The following is a 13,802-nucleotide window of genomic DNA, read 5'->3' as shown; positions in this document are numbered from 1 at the left end:
CTATTATTTTCAAAAAAGCTAGCTCCTTAAAAACAATCATCTGTCCGTCGCTACTACCGGATTTGGAAAAAGATAAAACGATCACCTGGTTTACCAAGAAAGAACCTGGCTTCAGGAAATGTGGTCATTGTACAATGTGCCAATATGCATGGAATAAGACTAAAGAACTGGAAGGCCCTAATGGCAAACTTTATAGGATTAAACAAGTATTGAATTGCAGAACTAAGTATGTTCTGTATGCTATTATATGTACGTGTAATAGGATAGATATAGGCAGCACTATGAGAGAGTTAAGGATAAGAAATCGAGAGCATCTGTATAAAATTGGTAGTCAGGATGTGACCCTACCGCTTTCAGCACACTGGCAAAAAATCCATCAGTGTGATGATAAATCAAGAATAAAATTTGTTGGATTACAAAATATCACAATGGGCAAAAGGGGTGGAGACAGACTTGAAGAATTACATCAAGCAGAGGCGAAATTAATTTGTTATTTTAATACAACTGTATTAGGCTTAAATTTAGATTCGGAAATGGCATCTTTCTTATAGGTTAATTCATGTTTTTTCATATTTCATGGGAACATAGACATATTGGAGTGATTAGTGTGAGTAATAATAGATTTTTAAAGTTGTGATTAATTATTTATACACTTAATATTTCATAACATGCATTTCGTAGCCAGTACATAAGTGTAGTAGCATTGGACAGTTTTTGAGTGCGCCATGTCGATGATCAAGCGATTTATTTCATTTAAAATAGTTGTAACAACTAATTTTGTTATTTGTATGGTACAGACAAAACAATGATTATAAGGATTAACTACACGTACTAAGTATTTGTAAATATTAGAATGTATTTGCAGGACTCTTCGCATTGGTTGCTTAGCAACGAAACGTAGCGTTGCATTGAGCGAATCACCACCTTGGGAACAGGGAAAACGAATAGTCCCAAGATGGCGCCTGCAAGTTTCACTTCGCTGAACCAGCCAACGCGGATGACCGATGTAAGTAACGATTATGTGTTTGAGCGTTTGCGGCTATTCATATCGCACTGGAACATTGGTATATTTTTCAGGAAAGGATTTATGAGTGTACTGAGGGACTCTCTCGTTACGATTATTTTTACATACACGGGAAGGTACGAGTGGAATACTTTTGTGTGTTTGTGCTATCTGTGAATTTGTAACAGGCGGTATGGAGGGTAAGCGGTTACAGGCTAATACAAACAAGATGTTTGTGGGAAGGACCGGGATTTCTTTATGAGTGTTTGAACAACTTTTAGTGCATGGGCGGTTTTAGTAAATTAGAAAGAAATTCTGACTACTTAGCACACGTGAAATTAGCGATAATAGATAAACGCACAGACATTTAAACACATGTTGAAGAATTTTGGTGCATATATAATATATCACAATGCAGTTAACATTGGAACTGATGAGTCTTTATATATTTTTGAACCCTTGTTTGTGCACCAGAACCTTCTAATATGGGATTAAACCCAATACAACATTAAGATACGAGGGTAAGCCATTTATCTGCTACTGAACAGCCCTAAACTACATGGTTATATCTAAAGATTGTACAAGTAATAAGATGTTTTAGTCTTGTTTGTTTGTTGTTTTTCTCTTGCCCTTACCCTGTTTGTTTGTTTGTTCATATATTTATTATTTTTTGCTACAATGACTATATTTTTACGATATATTCATTACTTATATTGTTTTATTCATCACAATGCCAACCCCCATTTCTTGGTTTGCTATCCTATATGGGTGTCTTTTGCTGAATACTATGGATAACTTGATTGGCATTTGTGATGATACTTAAATGATTGGGTGTTGATTTATGATCTATGTTCTAGCCCTGATTTGAAAAAGGCCACTTGGCCGAAACACGTGTTATCATAGAGGGGCTAATACAAATAAAATACATTTCTTACCCTATTGGGCGCAATTTCCTGGATTCCTTTGTGTTTTTGAAACAATAAAAAAAGAATGCCTGTTAAAATGTGGTGCGAGTACCAGATAGGAATACATGGCATGAGATTCTAATATCTGGCAAATCATAAATCCTTGCTGTAGGTTTTTTTTTCTGGAAATATGCAACGGTAACTGGTAAAAAAACAAAAAAAAACTAAAGAAAAACACAAGTTCACCAAACAAAAGCCGAAAATGTTGGCTTGATCAATGGCTGGTGTTCTTGCTTACAGGATTTTCAAATACGCCACAACTGGTTTATCTCGGACCGCCTTAGCAGAGCTCCTGGAATCTGAAATGTAAACACATTTTCCCCCCTTCCACAAGAGCTCCTCTCTAAGGGACAAAAAGTCAAACTGTGCACATTGGAAGCAGAAATACCAAGGATAATAAGTTAAGCTTGCAATAATCTAATGTAGACTCTTATCAATGTAAACTCTACACCACCAACACTAGTAGACCACAATGATTGCATTAGGATAGTCATGTTTAATGTTAAAGGTATTTGTACCGCGCACCATCACCCCAGGCGCTCTGGTGGATCGGCAAACGAGAAGGCGGGATGGGTTAGTAGAGGGAGTAGGAAATTGAGAGTAGTGTTCTGCTGGCAGCTTCATCTTGGTATACACTGTGATGAGCTTTGGTGCGAGTACGGGAGCAATCTCAGTTCTCGTGTGCTGTTGGTGCGGTTTATGTGTTGTTGCGGTGAGGTGAAGTGCATGCAGCTTGCAGTGCTAGAGGTGGCTGTGTGAGTTTTTTGAGTCAGTGAAGTATGGAGTAAGTTTGAGCTTTTTGGTTAGTGGGTTATACGTTTTGCAGCTAATCTTCACAGTATGGTTAAATGCCTGGATTTTGGGAGTCCTGCATGGTGCAAAAACGGCTAGATTTGAGAGTCCTTTATAGTGGGAGAGAGGCCCACGCCTAACAGAAGAATTGAGTATAGTACCATTCACAGCTGGATTTGCGAAACAATTGAATAATTCAGTACAATCCTAAAACGCAGCTAGATTTCATAGTCCTGTATAGTGGGAGAGAGGCCTACGCCTAACGTAAATGTAGGTTTTAGCACAGCACACTCCCTGTTGTATTCTAATGTACCAAGTATAGTGTTGTATACTAATGATCTATGTATAGTGATGTGGAGTGTGTATTCTCCTCCTTGGGTGTCTGAGCAGGAGTAGTGGTCTCCTCCTTCCCTACTATCTATGTGGGGTGCAAAGCATCGTTTATGTTATTCTGTATTTGTATAACGCCTTATATATCATTGGTATGATCTCAAAGCGCTGTGGGTTGAATGCCCTTGGGCCCGTACTCCAGATCAGCAGAGAGTAGAGTAGCATATAGTGCTAGGGAGCACTCGTTATGTGTGCAGCCAGTACGGTTTGCGCAGAAGTGGCCGCATTCTAATCCTAGGTGCAGTGCAGTGGTTGAGAGAGATCAATGGATAGTGTGCAGCAAGGTAGTTGGCCCCAGAGTCTGAATTCTGGCTGCTGTGTGGCATGTGTAAGATTATGTGAGCAGCTAGGCCGATTTTATGGGATGGTACAACTGCGTTCTAACAGATTTTTGAGGTGTTCAAGGAGCAGTGTGTGTAGGTATGTGAGCAGCTTCGCCGAATTTGATCGAGGGGTATAACTGTGTTCTATTGTTTGTTGGTATAAAGTGGAGAATTAGCATATTGGTATGAGTGAGTGTCTGTGCTTACTGGTAGGAGGCCCCTGTTCCAGTCTACTTTCCGTAACACAATGAGCTGGTTGTGTCTGTCCTGGTGGTTCGCGGCAGTGGGTCTCCGAGAGAGATTCTCTGCCTGGTTTGGCGTATGTTGCGTTTGCCCGGTTGGACGGCCCCCCTTCCAGAGGCTCTGTTGTAGGGGTCAGAGGGCCCATTTTCAGGGTCTTTGGTCATAGTCCATGGCGGGTGGCTGGATAATTCCCCGACACGTCTGTGGTTACTGCGTAATTCTCAGGAGAGTCCAACTAAGCATAGTTGCTATAGCGCCTTGGGTGTGGGAGTTCCCAGCCTCTCTCCTAGGCAGGCCAGGGTTGCCCCCACCTGAGAATATACCACCATGTGTACCCGATAGGCGACAAGACATGACCCAAACACAGTGTCTGGAACAGGCTCTGCAGCCTATGCAGCAGTGGCTCTGCACGTAGATTCCCAGACAGGCAGAGGTTGGCACAGGGTTAACATGAACAGGGTCAAATGTGGTAGGCTGACTTGGGGGGGCGTTTGGGGCCACGACAGTGGCTCTGGGGGCTAATTGTCAGATAGGTAAAGTTTGACAGGAGTGGGCCCAACCACATTTAGCCATCCGAGGAGCTAATTACGCTCTAGGAGCGCAGTGGTGTGCAGGAGGCAGTGCTTCCTTATCGGAAGATAATCATTACACTTAGTTACGGGTGCTGTTGAGCTCTAGTTTCCAGGCTGATAAATACAAAGACACATCTCATGCTCTTGGAGCGTGGGGCAAGTCTGGTCAGGTGGCTGAGTCTAGGTCAGGTGGCATACGCTTACAGTGGCGTCAAATCTTAGGTTCGGAGTCGGGGGCAGTTGGATAGGGAGCGCTGCAGGGCATGGCCAACCTGTTGGCACAAAGGGGGCTATTGGCGCATTGTAGTCGTATCAGGATGCAGTGAACCTGCAGCTGCCTAGCCCAGAGCCTGCTGGTCTCTTGAGCCAGCTTTCGTGCCCCAACTGTGCCTACTTTTCTGTGGTTATGCTTTATTAGCCGGCTTCCGTGGCTAGACTGTTCCTACTTTCCGAGATAATGGAGTTCTAACCGAATTCTGGCCATTGGTGTAGGGTTTGGTGGCCCTATGCGTCCATTTCACGGTTCAAGGAAAAAGGCAGTTTTTCAGTGCTTTACAGAAGGCTATGTAGTCTTGATTGTGGGGAGGCAGCGAGTTCCACAGTGTTGGAACCAAGGTAGAGTAGACAGATCCTTCAATCCTGGCTGAATTGGAGGCTGGAAACACTAGCAGGAGTACCATGCTTGACCTTGGGGTGCGTGCTGGGAGGGAGGGCATAATCTTCTCTTGTAGGTATGCCGGGCCGGCCTTGTGCACTGCTCGGTGGGTGATGCATAGGATTTTGAAAGTGGCCCTTCATCCAATAGGGAGCCAGTGAAGGGTGCGGAGAGCAGGACAGATGGGATCCCTTCGTCCTAGAGCAAGGAGTCTGGCAGCTGCGTTTTGGACTCTTTGGAGTTTAAGTTGGTAGGCCAGTGCACCCAAGTAATGGAGTTCACATAGTCCAGTCTGGACATGACAATGGACATAATAGCCGCCAGTCTGTTGGGGGAGGTGAGGGAAGAGAAGATGTGTCTCAGAAGCTTGAGGTGGTATTGACATGATTTGGATTCATTATCGATCTGGTGGGACAGGGTTAGGCCCTTGTCCTATGTCCAGCCAAGGTTTTTTACTGTGCTGGAGGCTTGGGGGCGGTGCCGAGTAAGCGGGCCCATGGAGTGGTTGCGGCTGTAGAGCTGTGTTGCCGCACACCACAATCTCTGTTTTGCCCGGGTTCAGAAGGAGGTGGTTTCTTGTCACCCATAGGTCTATATCTCTGAGGCAAGCTGCTAGGTCGGGTCGTGAACTGGAGCTCGTTTTGGGGATGGTCAGGATAATAGGGGTGTCATCAGCATAGTTATAGCAGGTGAGGTTGTGCAAGCGGATGACCCCTGGCAGGGGGTCATGTAGAGTTTGAAAAGGAGAGGTTAAAGGCAATCGCCTTGGGGTACACACGATGTTCACAGGGTGAGCAGTGGACAGAAAAGGGGGGAGGAAAGTGATTTGTTTCCTGTTGAGAAACTAGGCAATTCAGTTGAGTGCTGCGTCTCGGATTCCTAGGGAGTTTAGACAGTCAAGGAGGATCGAGTGGGTTAATGGTGTTAAAGGTTGCTGAGAGATCAAGGAGAACCAATGCAGCGCATCCTTCAGAGTCGGACGAGACTTTGAGGTCATCCCAGATCGAGATCAGTGTGGTTTCTGTTGCGTGGCGTGGCCGACAGCCCAATTGAGCATGACCTAGTAGGTTGTTGGGTTCTACAGAAAGATTGAAGTGAGAGTATGCAGAGCGGTCGATCGGGTGTTGGAGATATATGTTACTCAACGTAGTGACTAACGTACTCCCAGCCCATAGTCATCCCTTTTCCTTCATACTGTATGGGCGTCCCTCGCTAGGGACAGCAAACAGTACCTTTTTCACTTGGAAAAAGGTGTCTTCCCCTCTAAATCTAGATGCACGCTGGGGCACAGCCCCATGAGCCTGCGCTCCCCTGACTCCACCCACCGGCGCCACTCCTCAGTCCCCTTTGATGCGTTGACAATGTTATAATTGCTTAATGACACAGGTTTATTAAGAGGGAGGATGGTGGGACATCTGGAAGGAAGGGGACTATGGGCTAGGTGTATGTTAGTCACTACGGTGAGTAACAATTACTCCTACATCCCTTCCCCTTGCCTCCTTACTGTATGGGCGATTACAACTGAATCCAGGACTGGGGAGGAGAGGTACCCCTCTTAGAAAACAAGTCTTTCAAAACGGCTTGGGCAAATGCTGCGTCGGATCTGGCGCTGGCATCCAAGCATTAGTGTTTGCAAAAGGCCGATGAAGTAGCCGCCTTGCCGATAGTCATGGACGTGCCGCTGGAAGGCCACAGCTGTGGCCTTGGCTCTGATGGCGCAGGCGTGCACGTTTGCTGGCAAAGACCTGTGCTGCTCCTCATATGCCTCCTTGATGGCCATCACCATCATCCTCGCTATTGAAGCTTTGGGGGCTTGACAGCCCCGTTTTGACCCACCAAAAGTGATGAACAAAGCATCCCATTTACAGAAGGTCTTTTTCCTGTCCAGGTAAAATCTTAGAGCACTCCTGACATCCAGATAGTGCAATACTTTGTGCCTCATCTTTTTGATCCGCTAAGAAAGTTGGAAGTACTAAAAATGTTGGAAGTACCATCTCCTTGTTAAGGGGGAGAAATGAAGCGTGCGTCCTAAGCACCACCATATCCCAGTGAAAAGTGGTATACAGCTCTGAAGCCACCAGCGCCTGTATCTCACTCATCCTGCGTGCTGATGTAAGGTCAACCAGAAGAGCAGTCTTTATTGTAACCAGCCTGATATCCACTGACGCCATGGGCTCAAAAGGCTAGAACCACGTTAAGGTCCCAGACCGGATAAGGGCACTCGACCGAGGGATACATTCTGGTCAGGTCCGCCATGTGCTTTTTGACCATCGGATTGGAGGAGGAAAAGATGTTATCGCCAGAGTTCTTATAGGCCCCTATACAACAAGTGTCTACCTGCACCCCAGAGTGAGCTAGATGTGCGGAGAAAAATAACACATCGTCCAGTGAGCATGCCAGTGGATCAATCTGGGTCCAGTGACATAACCTGGTCCATTTGCTTTTGTACTGACTCCTTGTGGAGCTGCTTCTGGCCCCCTCAACAGTCAAGTTGTCCTGTGACCGGTGCAGATGTTTCAGGGCGACTTGTTCAGGAACCACGCTGCCAGGGTTAACTTCTGCGGAGCGGGGTGAACCACGATGCCTCCCTAGTGAGATAGTAGGGGGGCTGGACCCACTGGAAGGGGGACTGGAGGAGTTCTGAGAACCAAGGTCTGACTGGCCACCACAGCGCTATCCAGATGAGCCGAAGCCTCAGTGACTCCTTTACCTTGCAGATGACCCAGTGAATCAAGTGAGTGGGTGGAAAAGCGTATGCGCTCCTGTTGTTACAATGAATCTGCAACACGTCCCCCAGAGAACCCTTGCCTTGACCCATCTGGAACGCAAACTGGTGGCATCTCCTGGTGGTGAATAGGTCCACCTGAGGGTGGCTCCACCTGATCTCTCCCAGAACATCCTCATTCAACTGCCACTTGTAGTTGTCAACCGCCAGCCTGCTGAGCCTGTCCGCCTCCAAGATGGATTCCCCCGGGAGGTGGACTGCTGACAAGTAAATCTTGCTCACCAGTGCTCACTCAAATATGTCGATCGACTGCCTGCAAAGGGGAGGAGACCTGGTACCCCCCTGCCTGTTGATTTAATACATGCATATAGAGCTCTGTCTGAAAGCAAACATACTGGTTGACAATGGGGAGGATTGCTTTGAGAGCCAGCCAGATGGCCATCATCTCAAGCCAGTTGATGTGTTCCAGTTGTTCCTGCCGTGACCAGACTCCAGGGACACGGTCGTTGTCCAGGGTAGTGCCCCATCCCTCTAGGGATGAGTCTGTGGTAATGGTGTGCTCTGGGGCGCGGCTGCCTGAACGGCCTGCCCACTAACAGGTTGCCGTCTGCCCTCCACAATGACAGGTCCTGGTGAAGGTGTTGTGATATGTTGACTGGAGCTGACAGAGCCTGTCTACCGATTCCAGGAGGCTGAGAAATGGAGCTGCAGCCTCCTCATTTTGAGCCTTTTGTGTGGCACCACCAGGAGGTAAGCCGCCATTATGCCGAGTAGGTGCTGGTACCACCACGCAGAGGTTGCTCGTCTGCTGAGAAAATGCCCTGTGGCCTTCTTGATTGCCATGATCTTGTACTCCAAGGGGAAGATCTTCTCTACCCTTGTATCGCAAATTAGCTCCAGGAATGTTAAGGACTGTGTGGGAAGTAACTGGGACTTCTTGAGGTTGATTGAGAACCCCAACCCCAATTCGTATAGCAAGTGGGGCAGCTGTGCGGGGGACTCCGCTCGGACGAGCCAGTCATCGAGGTATGGATAAATGTGGCGGCCCTCCGCCCGGAGCAGGGCTGCTACTGCATTCATTAACCTTGTAAAGACCCTCTGGCTGAATTGAGGCCAAAAGGGAGAACCTTGTATTGGAAGTGAAAGCCCATGATCTTGAACCGGAGGAATGAACGATTGGGCTCCCAAATCGGGACGTGCAAGTACGTATCTTTCAGATCCAGAGAGCACATCCATTCTCCCCCACTCAGTGTCTACGCGAGAAGTGCTGGAGCAACCATCTTGAACTTTTGAAGGAGAAGGGAAAGGTTCAAGGATGAAAGGCCCAGTAAAACTCAGGCCCGCCTGGTTCTTTTTCTGTATAAGATACAGGAGTAGAAGCCCATAGCTCACAGTGAGGCTGGAAACTTCTCTACCGCCTGACTCGCCATGAGCGAGCGGATCTCCGCCAGAAGAGTTGCTGAATCAATCTGTGGGAGAGAGGGGGTGGGGGAAGAGGACATTTTGGTATCGAGAGCCGGAAGCCAGAGGAAACCACTGAGAATCCACGGGCCCACGACCCACCAGAGAACTGTGGCTATGGATGGCAGCAACACTTTTTTCCTTCTGAGGCTGGTGCCTGGGAAGGGTACTGGAAGAACCCCTTATTTGATCATTTGTGCAGATTACGCCAGTGCTGGCTGGGTGACCTATTCTGCAGCATCGACAGGGACTTCGCTGTCTGGGAGACATTTTTCTTATTATCAAACTCCTCATCCGTTGTTGAATGAAACAAGTCTCCCCCCTCAAATGGCAGGTCGACAATGCGATCCTGCACGTCCAGGTTAAACTCAGGTGCCTTCAGCCAAGCTGCTCTCCTCATGTCAGTGGCGACCCAAATCACCCTGCCTGCGGTTTCGATGAGTGCCACAGTTGACTCCATGATATCCTGGGCCACTATCTTCACCTCAGCCAGGCCTGCCTTGAATCTTGGCTGACAATGTGTCGGAAGCTCAGGAAGGAAGTCTGCTATGTTCCGCCAATGTGTTTGGTTGACCGCGGCAAGCCTGGCGTCTGCATTGGCCTGTCTTAGGCGGAGGATGGCATTGGAATGAATTTTCTTCCCATAGGCCCCCCAGGAGCTTTTCCTCCTTTCCTAGGAGGGCCAATGTAGGGGCCGATGTGGAGGCTTGTGGCTTAGAATACATAGAAGATGTTGCTATAACTGAGGAATGAGGTTGAGGGTGCACTGCCAGAACGAGAGCAAATCCCTCCGCCTGTCTTTACTTGGCATCTAACCTCTTGTTTGTAGGTTGTGTGGAATGTGGCTTCAGCCAGCCTTTTTTGGCTAAAGCTTCGACATCCTTCTGCAGAAGGATGCCGGATCTTGTGGTTGAGCGGATTGTCAGTACCTCTGCCAATACCCCTGCCTCCGGTTGTTCAACCTGCGGCTGAGGGATCCCCAGATATTCAGGGATGCCTGCCAGCCTCTCATGGAAGGCCCTAGCTGAGGTGGAAGTTTCCTGGTCCTCATCGTCGTCCATGTCCCCTGCTGTGTCCTGCAGGTCAGGTGCTGCAGGTGCAGTGCTGGGGGGGTAGGGGGAGGGCAGTTCAGGATTCTTTTATTGTAGGTATGCTTTTTTTGGGCTTTCGAATCTCATATGTAGTTCCAGTGATGGTGGGCGAACACCGACTTGCGATGAAGGGGTTTGGATGCTCACCATTTGCGCTTGAGGGTGCGATTATGGGTTTTGAAGGTCTGCAGGTAGGGCATGAAACATTTAGGGGTAGATCCTTTGCGGGTGGCAGTGGGGCAGGAGGGGGTGAGAGGGAGGAGTGAGCTGTTAAGCCAGCAGTCAAAGGATTCAAAAGGTAGGGGTCTATCTGATGTCAGGAGTGTGCATAGCAAGGTTTCAGCCCGGTCAGGTAGTACCCAGACCTTGTTCCAGCATTTGTGGTCATGAGAGAGGAAAGGGCAGGCCTTGGTTGGTGAGGGCAGTGCAGTGTGCGGACAGAGAAAGGTATGGCTCAGTGATCTGTCCAGATGACTGGTTTGGGGCTGCACACAAACGAGGTCGGAGGAGCTGAAGATTGCATTAAGGGTGTGGCCTCCAGTGAGGGTGGGGCCTGTGGTATGCCTGGAAAGGTCGAGTGCCTCCAGACTGTCAAACAGGGATTGGGTTCATGCAGTTGTTGGGCACATCAAACCAGATATTAAAGTCCCCCAGTAGTGCGAGTGCTGGGTGGTTGACCAGAGTGGTAGCTAGTGAGTCGCAGAGATTGTTGGCAAAATGTCGGACACATCCAGGTGGCCTGTAGAGGAGTAGGAAGGTGTGTGAGAGAATGGGTAACAGTGAGAGTCTGACTAGAAAGGATTTGCAATTAGCTGTGCATGCCTGGGTTTTTCGGTGAGCGAGATGGAGATGTGAGGTTTGTGGAGGATGGCTATTCCGCCACCTCTGGAAGGTCAGTTTCACCAAATAAGGTAGGAAGAACATGGCTGTCAAAGAAGGCCCTTTATTATAAACATGGAATCTCAGGAAATAGATGTCAAGAGAAAATAGGCTTTATTCTAGGTGCATTGCAGAGATTCTCCTCAGGCATCACCACAGATGCCTCCCTTCGAATAAGATGTGGCGGAATGCTTCAGTGGTGAATGGCAGATACAGCATATATTATAACACATTCAAAAGAATGTACAAGGTGTTTGTGTACAAGTGCTGATAAGAAGACTGATTTTAAGAATGTAACACATTATTTTGTACAAATAATCAGGTCTTATTACTATACAAATTGGAGTGAATTGAACATTAGGTAAAAACAAGCAGACGATTATGTGTTTGAATATGGATTACATCCTTGATCCACTGCTTGTACTGGGCCTCCTAGAATCTCTTTGAACTAACGTTATCAGCTAATATTGTTAACAGCCAGTAGCCGTAGGGTCCATTTTATAATCATTGTGAAGTCCTAATTGGAATGAATGTGTAATCATATTGAATGATATTATTTAGAATCAATCAGTGGTCCATCCCTTCTGGGTGATAAGACTCCTGACAATACAGTTCAATGGAAAGATGGCTGATAATCTCCTTAAATGTAGGGAAAAGATAATTAGAACTGAAATGCATATTAAAATTATATTGGAGGTACTTGAAGTCCAAAATCATACCAGAAAGCTTACAAGTTAAACATATTCCAAAGGTCTTTTTTGATGATCAACAATTTATGAATCAATTTAGTGGAGTGGGAAATAAATTTTCTTGAGACTGGCTCAACCCATTTGTAGAAACAGCATAGAGAGGTACCCTGAAAAATTCACAACATTTGGAAGATATGATTTGAGTTGATGCAAAACAATAATGGAGAGATTAGCCAACGGATTTATCAATTTAAGCTCGACACCTTTCATCAAAAACTTGAAAAATAAAAAATAAACATCAGAAAAGTTAAAGAAAATGTTCGTCCTTATTTAAAATCTGGGTACTTTTAGGAACAACGACAAAATACACAGCAGAACAACAGTTCAACTGAGGTAAATCTCAGAAAAAATGTCTAACATCCTTTTAAATATTGGAGAGCAGCAGTGGATCCTACAATCATAACGGACCCATACCATCCCATAAAGAATAGAGAGACAGTTATACCATGAACACCCATCCTTTTTCTCACAGCATATGGAGCAGAACTAGAAAACGGTGGTACAATTTTCTTCCACCGGTAAGATGGCAACCAGAATGGGAACCAATTGGCAGGACAGCACATTTGGCAGTAGTCGTTACAATTTGTAATGCATCCTCTAGGGTACTTTCTGAAGCAGATGAGAATGTACTATCAAAATGAATATCTTTTGTACATGCATATCGAACAAATGCGCAATTGAAGGTAGATACAGTAGGTTAGAAAAATAGAGAAAAAAAAACACTATGATGGAATGAAAGTACAAATGAAGGATTTCAAAAACCATCTACAGCCTATCCTCCCAAAACTTTGTCGCCAGAAATTCTGACTGAGAAACTGATTTGGCCAGAAATAAATTGGAGCTGAAAAAAGAAAATTAGAGGCAGGCATTGCAGGATCTTAGTAAGGATCCTAATTAACCATTAAAGCTTTAAACAAATAATGGATTACCGAAAAAGAGGTTGAATATTTGCTGACGGAAGACCCCACCATAACAGCCATTTATATCCTGCCTAAAATACATAGGGACATTCTTTCCAGCCCAATAGTTTTTAGAGATTGGCTCACTTTTAGAGCTCTTACCCATCTATGTTCTCAAAACATTTGTTAAAAATATTCCTTCCTACATTAAAGATATTATTTATGTGATTAATACCATTGAACACATAACATTTGTTGATGCCAAGGAACTCCCGTTAACCCTTAATTTTGAAAGGCTAAATACAAACATCCTTCCCCTCTGCCCCCCAAGATAAAGTCATCAGTATAGTAGAACACACATTAAGCAAAAGATTAACAATGCCAACAGAACTTTTTCAACTGACAGAAATAGTCATGACTTTGTTAAACTTTAAGACAAAGGTTGTTTCAGCAAATTAAAAACAAGTGCGGGAGCAGCTTTTGCTCCAAATACAGCCAGTTTATACATATATGGATAGAACTGTAACTGTAGAAAACAGCTCATTCAAACAAAACATCAAGCTTTGGAAGATATTGATGGACAATAACTTCATGACTTGGGTGGGCTCACCTGATTAATTCAGTTCAAGGCATGTCTTAGCTCTTGTAGTCTACAATGAAAACTGTACAGCCTTCCTGGACTTCTACATCTGGAATGATGGTAATGCTTAAGAGTAAGTAAGATACCAAACCACTACTACATTGGAATAGCTTCCATCCTTTAAGCCTGAAGAGCCAATTGCTCATTGAGAATTCAGTGACATAAAAGAAACTGCATAGTCGATTTTATACTAGAAGCTCAAACTTTGACTTAAACTTTTAAACAGAGAATATTTCAGGAAAGTGATTAAATAAGCCTTGAAATGAGTCTCAATTACATATAGGGACAAATTGTTAGAGGTTAAAAGCAAGAAAGAAAACCCTAAAAATCTCGTGTAACTACATTAAGCAAAGTAAGTGATCAAGTCAGAAATTATTTAACACATTTCAAGCATAGTAACACCTCAGTTTGCCTT

The 13,802-nt window shown here is 45.6% G+C and overlaps 1 protein-coding gene across 7 annotated transcripts in view; it reads right to left on the bottom strand.

Moving 5' to 3' along the window:
- NRF1 (nuclear respiratory factor 1) overlaps window positions 1-13,802 on the bottom strand; it is a 705,079-nt gene that overhangs the window by 17,288 nt on the left and 673,989 nt on the right. The window lies entirely within an intron of this gene.

This window comes from Ambystoma mexicanum, chromosome 12 (assembly GCF_040938575.1).
Source record: "Ambystoma mexicanum isolate Mex_15411 chromosome 12, UKY_AmexF1_1, whole genome shotgun sequence".
NCBI classification, from domain to species: Eukaryota; Metazoa; Chordata; class Amphibia; order Caudata; family Ambystomatidae; genus Ambystoma; species Ambystoma mexicanum.
The sequence above is the reverse complement of the archived record's forward strand: the minus strand, read 5'-3'. Positions and strand labels throughout refer to the sequence as shown.